Consider the following 24,424-nt stretch of genomic DNA (forward strand, 5'->3'; position numbering starts at 1 on the left):
GCATTTCTAGAATACATACAAAAGGTTCTGTAATCCATTTAACTGTCCGTTTATTTTAATTTATTTTTAAATTCCATAGAGACACCAGCATATAATAAAATTATTCAGAAAAGCTCGAAACACAGCCGCCACTATATTCTACTCTAATCTAAGAATTCCCACCCTTTAACATGAAAGAAATACCCCAAAATGTATTGGAAAATTGGTACACCCATCTATAGATAACCAAACACAAAACATGATGACAATGACAGATGTCAGTCACCCTGTGAAAATTCCAAGATATCTTATCTCAAAAACATCGCCCACAATTCCATAGCTAAACCAAAACACCATGTGATATCACAGAGAGGGACATATGTTTCCCAAAAATTTCCAAACATATAATGTCATGATTCTTATCTCTAAATATAACCCACAATTCATTAAAAGAACCAAACACACCACATGATGTCCTGACGGAAGAGGGCCCTAGAGAAATTCCAAACATTGTAAACTCTATAACAACAAACATTCACGTCACGATTCCTTATCTTATCTTATCTTGATCTTGATCTTGTCAGAAGTGTCCCACCAATCACGACACGATTCCTTGTCTTATCTTGATCTTGATCTTGTCACTAGAGCACCACCAATCACGACATGAAACCTTATCTCTAATATATCTTCCTTTCCATTCAAACATTACTTATTTACAACTAACAGATGATGTCACTTATTTACAATTAACAAATGACATCACTTATCTTCATCTGATAACAACAAACATTCACGTCACAATCCCTTATCTTATCATGATCTTGATCTTGTCAGAAGTGCACCACCAATCAATACACAAATCGTTATCTCTATCATCACCCATAATTCCATATGCAAACCAAAACACAAGAACTCACGTCGCTGACACATGTGCCTCCAAGGAAATTCCAATCTCATGACGTCACGCCCACAATGACGTTATCTTCTTATCAACCGATGACGCCACGATTCCTTATCTTATCTTGATCTTGATCTTTTCACTAGTGACACCCATACTACTGTCATGCACAAACCTAACATCAGGAAGATCAAGGTCAACTGTCAAATCAAGTGGTGGAAAGCCAACCGCCGTTGAACTCTGGTGTGGTGTAAGTTATTCTAGGCATGTATTACTCTTCAGAATTGGGCAGTCCGACGTAGAAGTGTACTGTGGTGAATCCTCTGAGAATGCTTCTTGTACAAATGTGTTATTTCAACTGTGAAGTTAAAAGGATCTTTACAGTTGAATTTGTTCTTAACTTTTGGTTGCGCCCGATCATGGAAAACATAAAAGAAGAAAAAAATAACATAAACACCAAACTAAAGCAACTTCTTCCAGTAATGGAAAATCTTAGCGCTTTGAGCTGGAATGATATTCTAGACAATTCCTACTTCTACCTTTCTGGCACCTTTCAGTGAAGGCCCCTTTTTGCTATCAACACGAAGGAATCGTTGAGATAAATGTTGAAGAATTTAGCAGGTGGGAATGCTTGTGGGATGAACTGGAACTCCGAGAATTTTGCATAATTCTGCAGCATCAGTGACTGAAGTGAGTGTTCAATTCGAAGAATGGAAAGGAAATGCAGAACTGCAGCAACGAATCAAAATCTAGTGGAAAGAAAGTCTTCTCAGAATACTGAATGGTGTCATATGAGCAAAGGGGGAGGGACAATTCCAGATTAATCCCTGTCATATAACAACGAGCGGGTGAGTGAGTACTAGGGAGATATATTTGATCGAATTATTAAGATCGTAGGTTAAATAAAGCACTTTTTTAAATTTTAATTTAATTTTTTCTAAGAGAGTTTTTCTAAGTATATACGTTTTTTTTAGGAATGTTCCCTCCTCCTTGGCCATCTCCTGGTGAAGCACCAAAAAGCACCGAAACATGTTTCTTCAATGGGGGAAACCAGGATTTAATTAGATTTAAAATTTTTCAGACGGAAATTTTGCATCTCACATGAGAAGACTACCAATAAACAATGAGAGTGTTTGTGGACGTTAAAAGTGAGCAAAAAAAAAAACAATCAAAATTTAGTGAAAATTAGTTTTCATGTGTCCCATTTTTGGACATCGTGATCTGTCAACAAACATGTCGGGATGGTGGGAATCGAATAATTGGTGTTTTCCTTTTATTATGTGAATGAAACAATTACAGTGACAAGGCATTTGCGCAGCTGAAGATGGAATATTTTCATACATATTTATACACAGAGTGTCCCAAAAACATGTACATGCACTTTGATTAATTATATGCACACTGTTTATTAAGATACATCTAAGTTTTATAATCCAAATTAAAGAAGATATGACGAAATTTTTATACTTGGCTTGAAAAAGTTCCATCTTTGGTCTCTAAAACAGTTTCGATGAAGACGGTACTAAAACCATTTGACGAAAAAGTTGACTTAATTGTTTCTGTAGAAGTTCGAATAGGAGAAAGAATGGGAACAATCTATTAAGCTCTTGATAATGGGAATTATTATTATTATTATTATTATTATTATTATTATTATTATTATTATTATTATTATTATTATTATTATAAGTTGATGATGATGATGTAACTCTGCGTGGATCTAACTGCCTCTATGAGTTGTTTACCGAAACACTGAAAATTTTATGCTGCCATCTGATTGGCGAAGAATTAGTACGAGATTCAAAAATGTAATTTGATTATCTTCTTCTTTATCTGAGGTGAAGGGATTACTGGGATGAAGTCTATTTATTTTGTATAGAAACTGCTGTATATCAGAAGAAGAGCAGTTCCATACCCGTAGAAGGTCATCCCCACATGCATATCAATGTGCAGGTTTAGTCGAAATATTGCCAAAAAGATGGCATTCAAGGGTTTGCATGAAAGAAAAGTTGACAATAGTTAGAGAAAAAGGACTGCACACAGCAGTCCCTTCAATCTGCGATAAAAATTTGTTTAGAAAAGCGAAATATTCAGAGGGAAGAACAAACTGGAATAGTTTGTGTCAATATCTGATGGAAATCTTGTTTGAGTAATTCTGTGGTATCTCATAATGGAATGTTAATGAACGAGAATGACAACATAAAGACAGATCATAACAATGTGTGGTTACTCGGCTTGAATGCTCCCCTCATACGGACAGCGCATGAATGGTCCAATAAATGTGCGTGTGAAGTAAAATGGTTATTATATTATTGAACTGATTTGTAATCAGTTAAATCAGGAATGTAAAAATTATTAAGATGTGAAAACGAGAGAGTTCTCCCACACTAAATATTCCCATTACCTCTTAGATCAAAGTCAGAAACTTTGTAACTTACTATGTAATTCAGATCTCTTTAAGCACTATTGGTCATTAACTAAGAAGAACGAGAACTGCAGCTGCCACGCCATTTGTGTCGAAATGCGGCTATTTTAAATTTCGTAATAAAACAGCGTTTTTTTTATGAAACTTGGTGTAATTTAAACAGCATCGTCAATGCTTGTTTGCAGCTCGGAACGGCTAAAGCTGTACGCGAACGAAGTATTTTGCATAATGATTATGCTGATGTATTTATCTGTGCATAGAAAAAAAAAACAGATTTGGTCGACTTCCTTGCAGCTTGTTTCACATTTAATATTCTCTACACAAAGTTAGTTTAAATACAAAATAGAAAAATTATGAGGAGAAAACAGGAGAAGCACATTTCTAGCTTCAACTACAAAACGACGCAAGACGCAAGGCGTTGCTGACTATAAGGGCGAAGCAAAATGCTTTTTTATTCCCTGCTATCTGATAAGGATTACTGTGTGAGGAAAAGTTTATGAGCTAAGCGCTCTGCCTGAGTGGGTGCGATTCAGAGATCTTCATTTGGAAGTAGGATGGCCTTCGGTCTCCTATATTTTGAGAAGTCTATTTCATCATAATTTGCTGCTTGTTGCACTCATTCATTTGGATGTGAAGAGGACACTGAGAAGAACTTCACTGCTGAAGACTGCAGGAAAGAATAGATGTAGGGGATATTTGTATCCCGGTGAAGTTGGACATTTCTGACGTACCATGGTGCGTTTAATATCATGCAGAGACATTTGTTTTGCACTTTCTGTAGTTTGAGGATATTTGTACTTGAGGTGTGACTCCAGGCTGGGGATGCGTAAGTGATAATGGGTCGAATCAACAGTTGATAAAGGAGCAGTTTTATTTTGGTATCCAGCTTGCTATTCCTATTGATAAGAGGGTAAAGCTGTGCAATGACTCTTGATGCTTTTGAACATGAGGCTTTTATATGTGAACTGAAAGTTAGTTTTCTGTCCAGCAGTACACCCAGATATTTGGCTTCTGCTTTCCTGGGAATCTTGGTATTAAATAGGAAGATATCATCTTTGGGGAGTATTGAGTTTTTAGTGAAGAGCATGGCAATACTTTTCTGAGGGTTTACTTGCAGTCTCCATTCCGAGAACCAGTGCTCTAATCTCTGCAGATTTTCTTGCAGTTTCTTGGTGACAAGGTGAGGTTTAATAGATCTGGCTAGTATAGCTGTGTCGTCTGCGTATAGGGCAATGATGGATGACATTGGATTGTGCAGAATGTCCGCCATGTAAATCGTGAAAAGTATCGGTGCCAGAAGGGACCCTTGAGGAACTCCTGCCAAGATGCGTCGTTGGGTAGATAATATATCATTTAGTTTGACTTGCATTCGTCTGTCACTAAGAAATGACTTTATAATTTGAACTAGATCTGATGGAATGCCAGCTAAAATCAACTTGTATAGTAGTCCAAAGTGCCATAACTTGTCAAACGCCTTCTCTAAATCAAGAAAAACTGCCCCGGTGTATTGATGCCAATTATAACTTGTGATAATGAATTCTATTAGTCTGTGAATTTGTTGGGTGGTACTGTGAAATTGGCGAAAACCAACCTGTTCTGAAGGAAGGATGTTTAATTTTTTTACTGAAAGTTGAATTCTGGAAAGGATAGCTTTTTCTGCTATTTTGCCCAGATTAGATATCAGACTTATGGGACGATAACTTTGAGGCTGCTGAGGATCCTTGCCTGGTTTGTATATAGGAACTATGTCTGCCAACTTCCATGCAGAGGGGAAGTACTTAAATCTGAACATAGCATTTATTATTGTTGTGAGATATACGATGGCCTTTCGGGATAGCAGTTTAATAACTTTGTTGGATATGCCGTCAGGCCCTGGAGCTTTTTTATTCTTTAAATTCTTTATAATGTCATAAATTTCAGCTGGGGAAATAGGTGTGAGTTGGCTAGTACAGGTATCAGGCCGTTTTAACACGTGTCTGACGTGGCGGTGGACTTTGTAAATATGATTGAAATTTAGATTATTGTATGAAGGGCTACACTGTTTTTCTAAATTTTTAGCTATAGTTTCGGCTTTTTCTGCATCTGTGTAAACAATGTTCAGGTCAGATTTGAGAGGAGGAAGACATTTGTTTTTGTTTTTGATGTTTCTCAGGAACTTCCAAACGGATTGATCACCAGGTGATATGGAGGCTAATTTATCTTCCCATAGTTTGTTTCTATGGACTTTAAGTGCATCTCTCACTGCACTGTTCATTTTGTTGAGATATTTCTTGTCTTGGGGTGCTCTGGTGTTGTGGTATCTTTTTCTTGCTTTATTTTTCTCCCTGATTAAGTTCATTATGTCATCTGGTAGTCGTTTACGCTTGAAGGCAACTGAATTTGAGGTGATAGATGCTATGGCTGTGTTGATTTGATCAGTAAGTTTATTGACTGCAGAATCAATTTCTTCCTTGGAATTAATATGAGGGATGGGATCAATGTAGTTTGGAAGCATTTTGGATAGTTTTTCCCAGGGAATGAAGGTATGAGGCGAATGGGGAAGATCCCTCTGATAACCCAGTTGGAGCAGAATAGGATTGTGGTCTGATGATAACTCATTCAATGATTCCAGGGAGTACTGTAGGTTAACATTCTGAAGGACAGCTATATCCAAGACGTCGGATGAGCCAGTAGGACTGTGGTGAGTAGGCACTGAGGGACCAGCCACAGTTGCGCAATTTGAGCTTGTGTAGTTATAGAGGATGCGGCCATTCCTATTTATAGACCTACTGCTCCAGGCGTGATGTTTTGCGTTAAAATCTCCTGCAATAATAACCGGCAGTTTAATGCCGAGGATAGCATCCACATCTGTGGTCAGCAATGTTTTTGATGGTGGGTTATAAGCAGAATATATTTTTATGTTTCCGATAGAGTTTGTGATGACATTGATACCTGTAAGTTCGAGATTGGTGGTTGTAGGAATGGCTACAGAATGATGATTGATGTGATTTTTGATGAGGATGGCGGTGCCACCACCTCTGTAATCCAGTCTATCATTCCTGTAGAACTGATATCCTTTGAATTTAGGATTGTCAGCAGGTCTCAGGTGAGTTTCATTAATTAATAATATATCCGGATTATATATGTCATTGAATTCCTGTACTTCTAGTATTTTATTTTTAAGGCCGTTGGCATTCCATGAGATAATCATTAGAGAATCAGGGGTAAATTTTTTCCTATGCATTGGAGAGTGCAGATAAAATGAGCTGTGTTTGCTGCAAGAAACTTTTTGTAGTGCTCAGTGATGGATTTGCGTTACTGAAATCCTGTAACATATTTACAAGAGAAGAGGTGATGATGGCTGTTATATTTGAATGTGGATTTGTCATATTCTGGTCATGGATTGCTTTTTTGGGGCGGGCCACATCAGCATATGTTCTTGTTTGGTGTTGAAGATTTATTTTCTTAGGGGGCTCAGTTGATGGTGGGTGAACACCTGTCATCTTGTTCAAGCTAATAGGAGCCTGATGAACTTGGGCTTCTGGGGCTTTCGTTTCTGTCAGTGAGCTAGACTGACTGATTAACTCAGTTTGTCTGTTTTTTGGGTGGCATATACATCCTCTGTAATTTGCAGGGTGGGGACCACCACAATTAGCACACTTATCGGGGGTGGTTTTTGGCTTGGAGCAGGTATATGTGGGGTGGGTGTCACCACATTTCAGACATCTGTATTGGGCTTTTCACAACTTCTGGGCATGACCAAATTTTTGGCATCTATGGCATTGCCCAGAAGAGGCCCTCTTCCTAAATGGCTCTGGTGAGATCTTGAGCCCACAGATTGTCTTCAAATTGTAAATATCTTTATAGATGTTGTGTATTTCTACCAATACTAGAGGCATAGGGGTCTTGTTAGATCTGTACATTCTACTGACTTTGACAGATCTTGCATGTAACTACAAAACGATCTTTTGTGATTTCATTATAAAATATATTATACAAATAATATAATAGTGGCAGAATGAAATATTTGTTTTTACTATGTTGTTTAAATATAACTAAAGATGTCTAAATATTTTCATATAATATTAAATTTACAATATTATTTTATATAAGAATACATTATTCTTTATACACAGTACTAAACTTCAAAGTGAAATTGCCAAGGTATTTTTCGTATTTTTCATTGCCTGAAAATATTTCATTTCTGAAAATATTCATTCAATATATACTACTAAACATTCAAGATTACAAGACACAGTATCGTCAGAAACATTAGGGGATATATCTTCTGGGTCATCAATGATTTTTATGCAATTTATCATAAAAATGTTGACAAATATTGCCGATATTGAAATTTACCTCATTCAGGCTCTATGAGGAGTAATCATAAACTACTGTACACTTCATGTAACCTTCATGGGAAAGCGATTAGCTGAAATCTATGAACAATCAAAATGAAAGTCCTCTTTTTCTTCTATTTTTATGGAGTCACCCTCTCTCTATGACATTCATACCGACAGCTAGGAAAATGTGTCCGAAAGTTCTTTGTACATCACCATACGATAAACTTTAATAATCCTTGATTCTCTCCCCCCCCCACTGGGTTTTATTTCTGAAGTTCCCTTTTAGATAAAAGTTGTGCCAATATTTACAAGAACAGGGGGAGAGAGCAGTAAGAAAGAAAAGGTCCATCAATGGTATTAAATACAAATTTATTAAATACAATCCACTGCAATGTATTGTATTAAATTGTGTTGTATTGTATTAAAAAAAAAAAAAAAAAAACGCGGTTTTTTTTTTTTTTTTTTTTTTTTTGCTCCTAAGTTATCAGCATCAATTGGAGGTGACATGACTAAAAGAAATCCGAAAACGGCAAACTCGCTCATCTCCCCTTGGATGAGCAGACATCTTCTGGAGGAGAGGCAGGGTGGGGGAGCTATAGGGTGGGGAGCCTTCCAGGGAAGACCACTGTGAACCTCTCAACTACCCCTTCACCTCCACCACATAATGCTACTTTTTTTTTTCATCCCAACAATTTCGGATATCTGCAAATGGCTAACTCACTTATCTCATTGGTTTTCAGTTTGAAGTGACATCACTAAAAGATATCCGCAAATGGCGAGCTCACTCATCTCCCCTTGGATGAATTCGAGCCACAGAGATAAAGTTTTCCCCATGATGTCACAAAGTAAGATAATCTCACATCAACATCAAATCCACCAGCAGCATGGGAAAACATGTCTGAGTCATCTGTGCGAAAGTGTCATTTCGTAATGAACGGTCAGGGTAAGGGTCAGATAAACAGTACTATAAAGAGAAGCAAACGAGTCGAGTGCCTTTTCAGGTACTGCAATTCGTTCATCCAGTGTAGCTATTGTATTGTGTTGTAATGTTTTGTGTCCAGTAAAGTAAAGTAAAATAATGAATGAGCCACAAAAGTCTTTGAAATATTCTTTCTTCAGGAAAATAACACGAGACAACACTCTTCACATAGCTCAGAAAGGATGGAAACCGATTATTATTTTAGAAGACACATACATTGTGATGTATTTATCCAGGACCACTTGGGAAAAGTTAAGCAGAAAGTGGTCTGATATCCTCGGCTACTTGCAAAGAAGACTTGACTATGAAATGGACCTCAGTGAGTGTTATATTCTGAAATGCCAAGATGAGGAGCTAATACTCGTGATACAGGAGGTTATGGAAGTAACGTTTTCTTTATTAGTTGTGAGGAAGCCGAGAGATTTTCACCAAAAATATACGACATTGATAATCATTTACTATTTTTGGAAACTGAATTACCAGCTATTCGTGTCATGGGGAAAATTATCGCTAATCATTTAAATTCATCAATGGTAAAATTAGACTTTCAAGATTTTATCCAATTCGATAATTTCTTTATTTTACACAAGCAGTTTTACGAAAACTGCTTATGTATATTTGGTGACAAAAGAATACACAGAAAGTTTAGGGAGGCATGGTGTCATTTCCAGACTGACGCAATATCAAATGTATGGAGGTGTGCTTACTATAGTATCTCCATATGGAATCTTTTGAGGAAGGGCACTCGTATAAAATGGCAAGATCTTCAGAACACATTACAACTTAAAATAACATGTCCAGACGCATAAAATATTTTCTCCTGGATGCACGTTCAACTTTCTTTCAACTTTATTGGCTTAAAGGGTGAAGTAGATGCTTTTCTTATTCCCTGCTGTCTGATGAGGAAAACTGTGAGAGGGAAAATATTAATGAGCCTGTTGCTCGCCCTGAGTGGGCCTGAGGATTAATCATTAAGGTTGCAGTTTAAAATAGCTTTTGGCCTTTTGTACTTGGTGTAATATGTTTTGTCGTAATTTTCAGCTAGTTGAATTAGATTATTAGGATGCACAGATGCTATTGAAAAGAACTTAGTTGCTATAGTCTGCATGAAGGTATAAATAAAGGGGACTTCTGTGTCCCGGTGAAGTTGCAGAGTGCGTATGAACCATGGTGCATTCAGGATTATTCTGAGACATTTATACTGCACACGTTGTAGTTTAAGGATATTAGTATTAGAAATTAGAAGTGTAGATGAGTATGGGATGAATCATCAATTTATATATAAGTAGCTTGATTCTGGTGCTCAATTTGCTGTTTCTGTTTATTAGAGGATAGAGTTGTGCAATGATTTTTGATGTCTTTAGACACTGAGACTTGATATGGGAACTGAAAGTCAATTTTCTGTCCAACAATATGCCATGATATTTGATCTCAGACTGCCAAGGGATTTCTGTGTTAAACAGGAGAATGTGTCCAGTAGAATGCATTGATCTTCTGGCGAACAGTATGGCTACACTTTTTTGAGGATTTATTTTGAGTTGCCATTTGGTGATATATTGTTCAATTATCAGTAGATTTTCTTGCAGTTTTTGATTGCTAGGTGCGGTTTTAAAGATCTAGCTAATATCGCTGTATCATCTGCATATAAAGCTTTGATAGATGACAATGGGTTGTGCGGAATATTACACATATAAATGGAGAAAAGAGTTGGTTCCAGTAGTGATCCTTGTGGGACACCAGCCAAGATGCATTTTTGTATGGAGAGTGTGCCATTTAACTTAACTTGCATGCGCCTATCATAGAGGTATGATCTGATCAGGTGAACCACTTCCAATGGTATTCCATATGTTATCATTTTATATAGCAAGCCGTAGTGCCAGACTCTGTCGAATGCAATGGAAAACAGCCCCAGTGCATTGACGCTAGTTAAATCCCATGATAACATATTCCACCAATCTGTATACTTGTTGTGTAGTACTGTGAAATTGTCGGAATCCAAATTGCTCCTCAGGAAAAATGTTTAATTTGTGCACTAGTTCTTGGAGTCTAGTGAGAATGACTTTCTCGGCAACTTTTCCTTGGTTAGAGATGAGGCTAATTGGTCTGTAGTTTTGAGGTGACTGTGGGTCTTTTCCAGGTATATGGATTGGGATTACATCTGCTAGTTTCCAGTGGGAAGGAAAGCATTTGTAGTGTAAGATGGAGTTTATAATGTTAGTCAGATGCACAATAGCTCTGTGGGGTGGTAGTTTTATCACCCTGATTGTGATTCCATCAGGTCCAGGAGCCTTTTTTGTTTTTAAGCTTCTTGATTATGTCATATAATTCTACAGGTGATGTGGGTGCAATTTCACTAGAGCATGTGACAGAAAGTTTGAACGAAGATCTGACATGTCGATGAACCTTGTATATGTGATTGAAGTCGAGATGGTCATATGAGGGTTTGCATTGCTTTTCTAGAGATGCTACTATTACCTTGGCTTTGTCTACGTCGATATGGATAAGACCAGTATCTGCTTGGAGAGGAGGAAGAAGTTTGTTTTTTTTGTTGATGTTTTTGATAAGATTCCATATGGAGTGATTGTCAGGAGAGATAGAATTCAAATTTCCTTCCCAAATTTGATTTCTTTGCGCTGTGAGGGCATCTCTAACTGCAGAGTTGAATCTGTTCAAGATTCTTTTATCTTGAGGTGCTCGCGTGTTGTGTTATCTTTTTCTTGCTCTGTTCGTTTCTCTGATCAAGTTCATAATGTCTTCTGGCAAGTAGTTAGATCTGGGAGTAGTTCTGGAAATAGTTACTGCTGCAACGGCAGTGTTGATTTGTTTAGTTAGATCCTTTATAGCTGTTTCAATTTCCTCTGTGGATTTAATCAATGGTATAGAACCAATATATTTTGGGAATACTTTGGATAGCTTATCCCAAGGTATATATGAGTGGGGGGAGAGGAAACAGGTTATCCTGGTTTCCCAGCTTTAATACAATGGGATTGTGGTCAGATAAAAGATCATTTAGAGTCACTACACTGTACTGGAGTCTTACATTCTGTAGGATAGTTATGTCTAGAACATCAGCTCGACCGTATGTGTGGTGATGGGTAGGCGCTGTGGGGCCTGCCACAACCACATTGTTGGATCCAGAGTAGTTAGCGAGGATGTGACCATTTTTATTTGTGGAACGGCTATTCCAGATAGAATGCTTGGCGTTTAAGTCGCCAGCGATGATGAAAGGATCTCTGTTGATCAGTACAGCGTTCAGATCTGAAAACAGTAATGTTTTTTGTAGAGGATTATATGCTGCAAAAATTGTTAGTTTGTCCACCGTGCACATGGGAATTTCTATGCATGTAATCTCAAGATTAATGGTGGATGGAATATTTATAGACTGATGATTGATGTAATTTTTAAAGTAAATAGCTGTGCCGCCTCCTCTGCAGGATAATTTGGCAGTTCTTGGACGCACGTTTTTAACTTTTAACTTCTATGGCTGGATGGACATCAATCCCTTGTAGTTTTATCTCGTAATCGGTATTTTTTAATTGTATAAATAAAGAATGTTTTGAGCACTTGGCTTGTCCTAATTAGGGCTGTGTAGAAATATTTCAATCTCTGATCAGGGCCGCCTTTGGGCGTTTATGTTTCTATCTGTCTTTTTCATCGTAATCTGATGACTCACGAATGAGTAGGTTGGGATAGAGTGATGCCTGAGCAAAGTACTTGGTTGATATATGGAGGAGAAACGTAGGTATGTCTGACAGGTTTCCGTCTTGGTGGAGGATAGTGTTCCTTACAAACCATGGGGCATCGAAGATCATTCGGGGGCATTTGGTTTGGATTATTTGTAATCTTTTGATGTTTCTAGGGGAGGTGTGGCTCCACGCTGGTGAACCGTAAGTTAATATGGGTCTGATGATTGCTTTGTATATTCTTAGTTTGTTTTCTGGACTGACTTTGCTTCTACGGTTAAGTAGAGGATAGAGTTGAGCTATTGCTGAGTTAGCTTTGTTGCAGGCATGAGAGATGTGGGAGTTGAAGCTAAGATGGTTATCTAGTTTGATTCCCAGGAATTTTACTTCTTTTTTCCATGGGATATCAGTATTGAAAATCGTGACTGCTCCGTGATGGTTTGCTTTCTTCCTTGTAAATAGTATGGCCGTGCTTTTGTCTGCATTGACGTCAATTCTCCATTTCAGAAACCATTTTTCAAGATTCGTTGCTGCGTTCTGTAGTCGTTGTGTGGCTAGGTATGGTCTGAGCGATCTGGTCAGTATCGCCATGTCATCTGCATAGAAAGCCATGGTGGTTGGTGCTGTGCTTGGGAGGTGTGAGATAAAAATGTTGAAGAGCAGCGGCGATAATAGGGAGCCTTGCAGGACACCTGCTGTGATACTTCTTGTAGTGGATCTGAGCCAAAGGAGTTTCACTTGAAATTTACGGTCATTTAGGTAAGAGTCTATGATTTGAATGAGGTTTAGTGAGTATTTTGCAGTTATTAGTTTGTGGATGAGGCCTTTGTGCCACACTTTATCGAAGGCTTTCGCCACATCCAGGAAGATTGGAATTGGAAACAATATACAGGTGTATATTGTTTCCAATTAAATCTGATAGTTATGTGTTCTATAAGTCTGCGTATTTGTTGAGTTGTGCAGTGACCTGCAAATTGTTCTTTTGGGATTAGGTCTATATTGTCCGTTTCGTTTTGTAGGCGTTTTAGTATTACTTTTTTCAGCAATTTTCCCAAGCGACAAGAGGCTGATAGGTCTTTAATTCTGAGGGAACTGAGGTGCTTTCCCCGGTTTGTGAATGAGGATTATATTTTATGCGTAATATATATATATTACGCATAAAATATACTTTTTTCAGCAATTTTCCCAAGCGACAAGAGGCTGATAGGTCTGTAATTCTGAGGGAACTGAGGTGCTTTCCCCGGTTTGTGAATGAGGATTATATTTTATGCGTAATATATATATATATACAGGGTGTTCGGGATAAATTTGACAGTTTCGTAAGGAAAAAGAAAATCTTCTTTGTATCTATTAAATTTAATGAATTGACAAAAAAACATTACAGGCAGAGTTAATTACAATACTATCAACAAGATTTACTCAAAATAACCACCATTAGCATCGATCACAGCTTCAATTCTGCTTCGGAACCTCGAACAAGCTGATGCTACAGTCTCCCTGGGAAGGGCCGCAAAAACTGTTTTAATTTTATCCATTAACTGGGCTTTTGTATTACTGGAAGTGCGATTGGTGTCTTTTTCAACTGCGCCCCATACAAAATAATCCATGGGGTTAAGGTCTGGGGAGTTTGGAGGCCAAACATTTGGACTGGTGAAGTCGTAGAAATTTTCAGACAACCATTTTTGACTTTTCCCAGAGGTGTGGCAAGGGGACGAATCCTGCTGCCATACATACGGCCTACCATTGGCTACCCTTGTTATCCAGGGCTTGACTACAGTTAGCAACTCCACGAACAAAGCCCGAATTCCAATGCCAGGGTTCTTCAACACCTGTTCCTGCAGATTTGCGAGGAATTCTGCTGTACGAACGCAATCAGATCGTCTGCTAGGGATCTTTCTTCTTGCTACATCCTCGTAGTCAGCATTGCAAGTCTCTAGTTCATGCCTGATTGTTTTTACTGTATTCAGGGAGCATTGGGCAGCAGTCGTAATATCCTTATTTTGATGGCGGGCACGAATCATCATGATACAAGTTATTCTCTTCCATGATTCAGGTGGGTTCCAGCTATCCATCCTTTCTGACATCTTGTATATGAATGAAGAAGGGTCCAAACTTTTAAATGAAGAGAAGTGTGTGTTAATACATGTAACTTACGGAAAAATATAATTAATTATAAATATGTCAAATTTATCCCGAACACCCTGTATATATATATGTGTATGTATGTATATGTATATATATATATATGTATGTATATATATATATATATATATGTATGTATGTATATGTATATATATATATAGATATATATAGATATGTATGTATATGTATATATATATATATATATATTAATGAAATTAGGATTTACTCGGGACGTATACATTTATAAAAATAAATTTAACTGACTAGAACCCGAGAAAGTATAACAAAAATTTAATACATCAGGACTAGTTTCATCGGTGCTCCGACTTCTTCATGTGAGAAATAAAAAACATAGGATATAAAAAGAACAAGGTAAAAAAACATGGACTTTCCAGCTTAATAAAAAGCAGAATAGTAACAGTCATATTTGAATAGGTGACCGCGTGCTACCGTTGGCATGAGTTGAATGTGTGCGACAGCTAATTTTAGAGCGCCAGTACTGGATTACTGCGCTATGGGAATCAGGCAAATTGTAGCTTAGATTGTTGTTCAAATGTGAAGGGTCCAGAACTATTTCTTTTGATTCGATAATTCTTCTTTCGAATTCATCCTTGCATATATATATGTATATATATATAAATAAATTAGTAGTGCGTTCCCAGTCAACTTGATGTGGCTGTTCTTCAAGGTTAGAGTTTGCCGAGAAGAGGACATGACTGGAAAGGGCGCTCGCTCGTGTTCTACTGTAAGAGATGTCACGTCTATGTTCCTCAAGACGAAGTGAAACAGATTTATCTGTCTGGCCAAAATAAGGTCGACCACAGTCGCACAAACTTTATAAACACCAGGAAAATGCAGTTGGTTGTGTTTTGGTTTTGGTCGACTCAGAAAAGAACGAAGTTTTGGCAGAGTAGTATAGTCGGTCTTTATGTTGAATTTTTTGAAAATCTTAGCTAGTTTTGGGATAAGAGAGCTGATAAATGGTAACTGTATATGAGTGATAGGGTTGGCGTGGTCTCAAACGTTTAGCGATGTTACGAGATGAATATCCATTATTTAAGAAGGTGTTTTTCAGGAAGTTAAGCTCTGTTTGAAGGTCTTCTTCTGTGGAAGTGAGACATCTTTCTCGATGTGCAAGGGTGGAGATGATGCCCAGTTTTTGTGGTGGGACCAAAACCAAAACACAACCAACTGCATTTTCCTGGTGTTTATAAAGTTTTGTGCGACTGTGGTCGACCTTATTTTGGCCAGACAGATAAATCTGTTTCACTTCGTCTTGAGGAACATAGACGTGACATCTCTTACAGTAGAACACGAGCGAGCGCCCTTTCCAGTCATGTCCTCTTCTCGGCAAACTCTAACCTTGAAGAACAGCCACATCAAGTTGACTGGGAACGCACTACTAATTTATTTATATATATATACATATATATATGCAAGGATGAATTCGAAAGAAGAATTATCGAATCAAAAGAAATAGTTCTGTACCCCTCACATTTGAACAACAATCTAAGCTACAATTTGCCTGATTCCCATAGCGCAGTAATCCAGTACTGGCGCTCTAAAATTAGCTGTCGTACACATTTAACTCATGCCAACGGTAGCACGCGGTCACCTATTCAAATATGACTGTTACTATTCTGCTTTTTATTAAGCTGGAAAGTCCATGTTTTTTTACCTTGTTCTTTTTATATCTTATGTTTTTTATTTCTCACCTGAAGAAGTCGGAGCACCGATGAAACTAGTCGTGATTTATTAAAGGTTTTTGTTATACTTTCTCGGGTTCTAGTCAGTTAAATTTATTTTTATAAATAAATAAATAAATAAATAAATATATATATATAATATATATATATATATATATATATATATATATATATATATATATATATATATATATATATATATATATATATATATATTACGCATAAAATAAACTGTATAATAAAGACACGAATAAAGAGAGAAATTGGTCAAATTCTAAAATAGGAGACAAAATGTCTGCGAGTATATTTCCATATGGCGACTACGTCAGAGTGATATATCCAACGAAATTAATTACCAGTTAACCATTTACGGTACTTGTGACTTTCATCCTACGGATAGGGCAAGATATGTGAGTGATCTGCCCTGGATAAGTAACTTCGTGCCAGTGCATAGTCGACGAGGAGGAAGTAAAAAGAATTAAAAAAAAAATTAAAATCATGATGGCAAGGAAATATATATCATTATGGATGGGTTAATAAACAACGCACATTTCATAAGATACGTCTATATAACAGCAACTTGACTCTACAAATGCACAGAGGGGCAGAAGACGATGTTAACTTTTTGCAATTGGCGTTTGATTTCACTTCACTCTGCATTTGTTATATGAGGCCTATCATCTCATCATCATCATCAGAATGAAAGGAGATGAGAAAGAGTTATTGTGGAAACTCTTCGTATTTTCCAACAGAATTTCACTAAATTTAGAATCCTTTTAGTTGGTTAAGGTCTCACAGTAACATCAGTCCAATCTAACTAAAATTAGGGGATCGTGGGAGAGAATTCGTTTCTGCCTCTCCTCAGAGAGACCTGCAGGTCACTTCGTTTTCAACAGTTTATTCCTCGACTGTTTTGTGTGTTTTATCGAACAGAAAAATATCTTATAAAAATGAAACGTAACCTAGATATGAAAGAAGTAAGACAGAGGCTCATATAGACAATATAGTGCTTAGCTGAGATCATTATTTTAATTCCTCAGAATATAAAATTTCCCTTCTGAAATTCGAATTATAAAGTGGAAACATAAAACTAATAAGAATCCAGAAAAATAATAAAATAGTTTTGAATATTTAACATGAAGTGAGTCAGTCGGTCTCATGCCGTGGCTGTGTGTGTTCCGTTTCAATCCAGTGATTCCATTTTCTCCCTCACAAACATAAAATCAATCTTGGAACTAACTGGAAATATTTGGGCAAATTTGACCAGCCAAACATTGCCGAATGAACAGGAGTTCTCTGTTGCACCTAACAGACTGGGAACCAAACTGGATGGATGTGTGAATATCCTTTACGGTAGATGATTTTCCTCGTTCGAAGCGAAACTGTATTATGCAAAAGAGAGCAAAACACAAGAGATGGTGTATTCGGACGGAAGAGCGGTCATTATCATAATCGGCACTTGCCATTACTCTGACACGAATAATAATCACTTCTGATTGTGTCCGGTCTTTACTGATGGGCTCTGTCAAAAATTGAGAGCTCTTATATTTCTATTCATTTAATAGAATTTAGAATATCTAAGCAAAGGTTTCAGAATTTGCTAAGTGAATTCACAATAATCTGCAAAAGATGGAAAAACTTCACGAAGGAAAACATTCTGTTTATTAGTGGAATGTTCGCGTATATTCTCACGCGCATTTTCAGTACCAAAAGTGGAAAGGGAATTACACAATAAAAACTGTAGAAAGCTCCAACTTAGTAGCTAATGTGAGATACAAAAATTGACAATCTTTTCATAACTAAAAAAAATAAGTAATTAAATATTAAAAATACATCAGCTGAATAAAACGTACTCTTCCCTATGAGGAGATGAACGTAGACCATTGAGTCTATTTAAGTTAGGGCAATGGAGCAGCGTTTCACAAGTTTCTTTATGTTTTATGTTTCTCAACTTTCACAAGTTTTCTTTCGTTAGATAAGGAATCGACTTTTATGAAGGATTCTTGTCTTATTTCAGTGGATTCTTGCTTGGTAGCAAGCTCAGATTGTTGAGTATATCGGTATTTCATATACGACTTCTGTTCTTCGAGACGATTAAAATCGGATCTTCCACTCTGTCTCTAATACGATAAGCCACGAGAACAAGGAATCAGCTCTGATCAGCATCCGGAAAAGTAAGATAATGAAGCTTGTCCTTGAGAGATGAGAGAAAAGTTGAGATATTTTTGACATGAACAAAGAGACAAAATTTTTCGGTGGTTTTAAAATTTTCGCTACACGTTCGCAAATTCCTTGCACATAAGAAAGAGGTATTTCTCCTGAGCTGAAGCGACAGGATCCTTTATATGTTAAACTTTTGTTTTGATTAAGATATCACTAAAACCATTTGATGGAAAGTTGACTTAATATGCTGTAGAAGTTCGAAGAGCCAAAAAGAATGGGAAAGATCTATTAAGGTCTTGATAACTAGATTTATTATTATTATTATTATTATTTATTTATTTATTTATTTATTTATTTATTTATTTATTTTAAGTTGATGATGATGGAACTCTGATGGGAATCGAATTTGGATCTAACTGCTTGTATGAGTCCGTCACCGAAAAACTGAAAATTGTAGGCTGCCACCCGATTGTCGAAGAATTACTAGATTCAAAGAGTCAGTTTGATTATCTTCTTTTTTCCTTAGGTGAAAGGGTTACTGGGATGAATTCCATTTATTTCTTAGAGAAGCTGCTGCATATCTGAAGAAGAACCGTTCCATACGGGAAAAAGATCATCGATACATGAATATCAATATGCAGGTTTAGGCGAAATATTGTCCAGATGTCATTCAAAGGTTTACATAAAAAAAAAAAAAAAAGCTGACAATAATTTGAGAAAAAGAACTGCAGTCTGTTACAATATCCGATGGAATTCTTGTTTGAGTAATGCTGTGGTATCTCATAATGGAATGTTAATGAACGAGGGCGACAACATGAAGAAGGATCATAACATCGGATGGTTAATACTTGAATGTTCCCTTCATACCGACCACGCATGAATGGTCCAATAAATGTGCGTGTGAAGTCAAACGGTTATTATATTATTGAGGTGATCTCTCATCATTTAAATCAGGAATGTAAGAAATAATTAAGACATGAAAACTAGAAAGAGAGTTCTCACACTCTAAATATATTGACATTACCTCTTAGATCAAAGTTCGAACTTTGTACCTTGCTATGTAATTCAGATTTCTTAAAGCAGTGTTGGTTATTTACTAAAAAGCACGAGACCCGCGGCTGACACACCGTTTGTGTCGAAATGCTTCCCTTTTTAATTTCGTAATATAACAGCGTTTTTTTACGTAACGTGGTGTGATTTGAACAGCAGTTAATGCTTGTAAAATATACAGGGTGGCCATAAAATAACTTTCCCTCTTTGGAGGCATCTGTAGCTAAAACCAATAAACGGAATGAGACCAAATTTTATACTGAGACTTCTGAAGGCAAGCGGAGATGATTTCCGCGAAAAAAAAAAAAAAAAAAAGTACCAAAAGTCGCCAATAGAGGAATTTTTGCCGTTGTCGGTGCCGAAAACAAGCGGATAATTACATTAAAGGCAGATAAAATGGAATAGCAACATTTCGACGGTGAAAGCGACATCCGCATCGCTCATTCCAGCTGGATATGTGGCGCGTTACAATGATAATAATAATAATAATTAAACTAAAACAACAACTGGCGAGAGACAGAAATTAATGTAGTGATTGAACTCACAGGAAATAATGTTTTATTCATCAGAATCAGGGTCCCCTGGACCACATACACGATTTTCAATGTGCGGACCTTTCTTGTGTACAACAAACTGCATCCGGTGTGCGACATGCTCTGCAGCTGAGCGTAAGGAGTTGGATTGGATGTTCATAACAGCCCGTTTTATGTTCTCTTTCAAGACATGCAAGTTGGCAACACCACCAACATACACAACGGATTTCAAATACCCACACAGTCAAAAGTCACATGGAGTGATGTCCCGGAATCGAGGCGGCCATGCCATCGGAAAGGACTGACTGATAACCCTGCATTTCATTACTGAAATGCTGGCGTAAAAGGCGCTGTACTGAACGTCCAATGTGCGGCCGTGCTCCATCCTGCATGAAACTTATGGAGTCCAAACATTGTCTTTGCTGCAATGCAGGAATGACAAATTTTTCCAGCATTCGTCGATAAATCTCCTAGTTATCCAGTTTCTTCAAACGTCTTAATCATAACTCTCAGTGCTACAGCTGACATAGGACCTGTACGCAGGTTATGAAGACTTCTAAATTCCCGAAGGGGCCGCTACGGCATTGCACTCTTTAAGGTAAAACAACTTAACAAGTAAAACACGCTCAGGCAAAGCAGGAAGCATATTGAGCACAATTCGTCAGTCATTCGAATTACTGCCTGAAAGTTCCCAATCCTTTTTTAAGTGGAATTGGTGGCGCTGCTGTCACGTACTCACAGTAAAATTTTCATAATCCTTTTTACCTCCGTTTCTGCAAATATCTGACTGTTTTCGGCTCAGCCAGCGCCAAAATTTACCCAATCGGCGACTTTTGGTACTAAACCTTTTTTTCGAAAGTCTCAATATAAAATATGGTCTCATTCCGTGTATTAGTTTTAGCTACAGATATCTTCAAAGAAGGAAAGTTAATTTATGGCCACGCAGTACATTTGCGGCGCAGAAAGGCTTACATCGTACGTGTACAACGTATTTTGCAGGATGATTATGCTGATGTGTTTATCTGAGCATAGAAAAAAAAACACCTTCAGCCGTCTTCCTTTAAGCTTGTGTCTCTTTTAACATCCTCTCCATCAAATAAAATTTTAACATCCTCTCCATAACTGTTGTTAAAATATATATAATATAACATTCCAAATAAAATACCGACTATTTAAGTAAAGGTGAAATCTCAAAAAATCGGACGATCTCTAGGCCACTCTGTAGTGCGCGAAAGACCGTCCATATCTCAGCGTTGGTTCCACTCAGTGACGGGCTCCCCCACCACCGAGCAGAGCCGCTCTTATTCCGAAGAAAAGCATTCACCGGGCCGTGCCAGAAAACACTTTCTCCGGAGACTCAAATTGCTCCCTTAAGACAAAAAACCTTAACAGAGCGAATTCTGCGCCCAAGGGGGTAACAACAATCAAATTGCTCCCTTAAGACAAAAACCTTAAGAGAGCGAACTCTGCGCCCAAGGGGGTAACAACAATCAAATTGCTCCCTTAAGACAAAAACCTTAAGAGATCGAACTCTGCGCCCAAGGGGGTAACAACAACAGCCAAACCTCACTTAAACTTCATCGGTATAGCATTGCCATTACCCTCCAAGGGTATTAATCACCGCATCTCACGGTCGATCTTCCCTTAATTCCAAATAAAACACCAAAATAATAATAAATAATTTGTGAGTTCAACGTATCTCATCATTGGCCTGTGGAGTAAGGTAGGCTGAGATTCAGCAGATAGTAGTAGAGGAAATAAAGATAGAGTGCATACCAGTAGAGTAGATGAATGAGGCCTCAGCTGACCTGTTTTAGCTGCTGACCCCCCAGGGGTTCTTCTAAAACGGTCGTTGATTTTTCACTTTAAAAAAGGAAAAATCCTGAAAAGGAATAAAAAAAGGAGAGACTAAGCAAATTTAACATGTGTAAATAAATCTAAAGACTATGTGGAAGACAGTTCTACAGAGGAATGAGTTTGCCGAGCAAACCCAGAACAGTATAACCAGGAAAAGAAGGAAGATGACCTGGCCCGGAAGACCCCGCCCTGAAAAGGGCTTGGGACCACCTCGATGTTGGCCTTCGCAGTCCGGGTTTGTTCAGATCAACCCCAACCTGGGGGACAGAAAAACTTTCAACTGCGAAAGGACTAGACATACCTGTGGGTTAAACGCTGATCGGGAAGGAAGATCGAGATAGCGTCAACACCTACAACTTGAAGGTGTTATAGGAGCAGACACAACTGGATTCCCCCCTGTATGATCTGGCAGATTGTTGGCGGGTCGCACCATCTCCTCAGGAACCGCTCCTCACCACGTAAGTACCTTTCCTGCTCCAGGAAGCGGCGGAGGTAGGATGAGAGACAGCTCCTAACACGGAGATAGATGCGATCCTCCTCGTTAACAAGGTGTTTTTTCCTGATTTTCCAAATGTGGTGTTTGATCACATTTATTAGGAAAATCAGGTGTTTCTTGTTTTTGGTTACTGGGGGAGGAAACTGTAGAAAAACTACTTCGGCGAATGTGAGCGCTGGAATCGCCAGTACCTCAGCCAGTCTGTGTTAAACACGCTGTACTGGCGGGCAGTGAAAGAAAAAGTGCCCTACGGTTTCTACCGCGCCGCAGACGTCGCAGAAGGAGTTGCACGGTCGCGAGCTGTAGGCTGATTTTACCAGTTTCACCGGGAGTCTGCCGTAGGCTATTCTCCAGGCTAAGTCCCGGTGAAATGGTTGCCCCCAGCTGTTTTTTATGTTAGTGAATAGCACCTCTTCGTTTGTGCCCAGATCGGGCTTTTCCCAGTCAAAGTGGTCAAAAATTTTCCAGTACAGCTTGTTTGGGCTGAGCTGAAGCACTCGAACTCCATCCGTTGCCATTTTTTTAAAAAGTTTACATATTGTGTAGTACCACTCTGGCACCGTCTCCGCACATGGTCCGGCGTGGCCAGTGGTCCCGAAGTAGGGTAGGAAAAATCCTAAGAAGTATTTAATCAGATTGCCGGAAGGGTGATTTGATGCCAGTGCTTTCCGTATGGTCTGAGCAGTGTTGATTAGGTGGCAGTATTTGAGGATTGGCAGGGCGAATCCCCCTTGTGTGGGGGATTCGCCCTGGTCCCGAAGTAGGGTAGCAAAAATCCTAAGAAATATTTCATCAGATTGCCGGAAGGGTGATTTGATGCCAGTGCTTTCCGTATGGTCTGAGCAGTGTTGGTTAGGTGGCAGTATTTGAGGATTGGCAGGGCGAATCCCCCTTGTGTGGGGGGAAGATGGAGAAGGGCCCTGCGCACCTCGTGCCTCCTGTTGTTCCAGAAAAAATCAGTGACATGTTTGTGAATGGCGTTGTCTTGTGTGTCTGTGATGTTTGTGAGGTTAATGGTATGTAGTAACATCGGTTTTAGGACTGTTTTGATAACTGTTGCTCTACCTTCGAATGATAGGTAGTTGGGACTGAAGGGTTTGAGTTTTTCGCGACACATTTCTATTAAGTGTTGTGTTTGCAACACTGGGGTCTCTAGGAAGGGAATTCCTAGTATTGTTAATGGGCCGGTTGTGGGTTTCAGACCATACGGAAGACTGGCAGGGCCGAATTTCCCATAAATTTTGATTTTTGTTTTTTCGGGATTAGTGTGAAGACCACTGAGCATGCTGAACTCTCGCAGTATGCCGAAGAAGATGTAAATCGAGTCGGAATCCCGAAGGGTTCCGACGATGTCATCGGCATATACGATAGTTTTGCTCTGTTTGGAGCCTAAGGGCAGCGGTATTCCTCTTACTGCGCGCATCTCATCAATTTTTTTTAGAAGAGGCTCTAGTACTAAAGAGAAAAGAAGGGGGCTAAGGGGGCAGCCTTGCCGAACCCCTCTGCGTATGGGAATGGGTTCTGAAAGAAACCCATTAATCGCAATGTGCGTTGTTGTTTTATCGTACATGCTTTTGATTGCTTCCCTTACGCAGGCCGCCACTCCGACTTTCTCTAGGATATAGTGCACGAAGTAGTGCTTTGCACTATCGAACGCTTTTTCTAAGTCTATTGATACGAGTGCAAGTGGGAGTTTCTTGTTTGTCACAAGGCGGAGAAGGTCTCTTATCAGGAAGAGGTTGAGCTCCATCGATCTGCCCGGAACTCCGTATACTTGAGTGCTGGTTAGCACAATCCCAATGCCCATCTTCAGACGGTTGCAAATCACTCTTGCGAATAGTTTGTAGTCTGTGTTGGTCAAGGAAATGGGCCTCCAGCTACCCATGCTATTTAGGTCTCTCCCTTTCTTGGGGATGAAAATTGTGTACCCACTAACGAAGTCAGCAGGTACGTCACCAGTGAATAGGAATCTGTTGAATAATGAGACCAGCATAGGCAAGATGAAGTTCCAGGTTGAGCGATAGAGCTCAACGCCTAACCCATCCAGGCCAGGGGTTTTCCGTAGCTTAAGCTGTTTATAGGCTCGAGTAACCTCTTCCGAAGTGATTGGTCTCTTTTGAAGAGTTCTGAGGTGTTCAGGCATGTTGCCAATGCTCCACACTCCGAAGTCGCCTGTCTCCTCAGCTTCATC

The sequence above is a fragment of the Typopeltis vanoorti genome, chromosome 21 (genome assembly GCF_054136105.1).
Source record: "Typopeltis vanoorti isolate ZY-2024b chromosome 21, IOZ_Tvanoo_1.0, whole genome shotgun sequence".
NCBI classification, from domain to species: domain Eukaryota; kingdom Metazoa; phylum Arthropoda; class Arachnida; order Uropygi; family Thelyphonidae; genus Typopeltis; species Typopeltis vanoorti.